Genomic DNA, 1,714 nt, shown 5'->3' with positions numbered 1-1,714 from the left:
AAGCTGAAGAGATAGTGGGTTGAAGTGGTTTAATGTTAGTGGACATTACTAGAGTGATTTAATGTTAGTGGTCATTATGACAACAAGTGCTTTGGTGAATGTCTGATTCTTTCCTTAACGCATGTGCCGTAGCATCTTCTCAAATTCCTTGAGTTGGAGTGGACTGTAACTAAAGCTGTATTTTAATGTTTGCTTTTACTCTTGTATTTATTCTATTATAACGTAAAGATAGATAACATTAGTTTTGCTCTTTGTAAAAATTCTATAAATTCAATCCAATGCCCACTATTCTCTTGGGCTAAATTACCACAATTCTTGTATGTTATCATATGGTATCAAAGCTACCTAAAGATTCACGTCATTTTTTTTTCTCCAATAGATTCCACCCAATCTCAATCACCTTTTAGTTCTACCGTACTTGCAAACCTTAATCATCATATCACCCTCAAATTGTCCCGTGACAATTTTTTACTTTGGCACTATCTGATGATATCATATCTTGAAGGACAAGAACTCTTCAGATATGTTGATGGCTCCATCATTTGCCCACCACAATTGCTCTCTTCTTCTAGTACTACCCCTACAAATGATTCAGCCCCTAATCCTGCATATCATACCTAGTACCATCAAGACAAACTCGAATTGAGTGCCATCATTTCAACTCTCTCTGAAGTAGTTCTAGCTCATATGGTTAATCTTCCCGCATCTCGTGCTATTTGGCTCACCTTAGAGCGCATGTTCTCCTCTGAGTCTAAAGCTCATAGTATGCATACTCGTTATCAACTTGCTACCCTCAAGAAGGGTGCCTTATCTGTAGCTGATTATTTTCAAAAAGCCGAAACTTTGGCTCATATGTTAGCTGCCATTGATGAGCCTCTCAAGGAATCTGAAATTGTCTCCTACATCCTAGCTGGGTTGAGCACTGACTATGATCCCTTGGTGACATCGATTACCACTTGTGTCGACCCTATTTCTATAGAAGATCTTTATGGCCATCTTCTGACCCATGAGCAACGGATTGAGCTACATCATTCTGCTCTAGATCTCTCCTCATCCAGCGTGAATGTAGCACATCGTCGATTCTCTTCGACCAACACCAATTCTCGTTCCCCAAATTTTCGTGGCACCTCTCATGCTGGACGTGGTAGGGGACGAGGGAGAGGACGTGGCTCTTCTCAACAAAGCAATTTTTTAAACTCCAATTCATCCACTTGTGCTGTGTGCCAAATTTGCGGCAAAACAAGGCATTCGGCTGCTAAATGCTATAGTCAATTTGACCACTTTTTCCAAGGTGACTCTCAAGGTCCAATTGCTTATTTTACTACCCCTCATGTGGTTTCTGATCCTTCATGGTATCACGATACAGTTGCCACTCATCATTTGACCAATGATTTCTCTCATCATAATTTTTCCTTGCAAAGTTTGCTTCATGTTCCTCACATTCAGAAAATTTTAATTTCTATCAATAAATTTACTTGTGATAACAAATTTTTTATTGAATTTCACCCTACTTGTTTTCGTGTTAAGGATCTCAAATCGGGGAAATTGCTGCCTCAAGGTCCGAGTAAGGATGGCCTCTACCTGTGGCCTTCTCATGTGTCTCAAGGTAGTTCTTCTTTTGCTCTCGTTGGTGATCTCTTTGGACAAATGGCACTCTCGGTTGGGTGATGCAGATGGGATGGTGATACTCGTCCCTGGAAGTACGATCGATCGC

General features: G+C 40.4%; 1 non-coding gene across 1 annotated transcript; it reads left to right on the top strand.

Moving 5' to 3' along the window:
* Window positions 1–873: 873 nt before the first annotated feature.
* LOC132176781 (small nucleolar RNA Z247) lies at window positions 874–1,012 on the top strand. Its single transcript, XR_009439639.1, has one exon. It is a non-coding gene; the product is annotated as a small nucleolar RNA Z247 (small nucleolar RNA).
* Window positions 1,013–1,714: the final 702 nt, after the last annotated feature.

This window comes from Corylus avellana, chromosome ca3 (assembly GCF_901000735.1).
Source record: "Corylus avellana chromosome ca3, CavTom2PMs-1.0".
Taxonomy (NCBI): Eukaryota; Viridiplantae; Streptophyta; class Magnoliopsida; order Fagales; family Betulaceae; genus Corylus; species Corylus avellana.
Note: the sequence above shows the minus strand (reverse complement) of the source record. Positions and strands in the feature narration are given on the sequence as shown.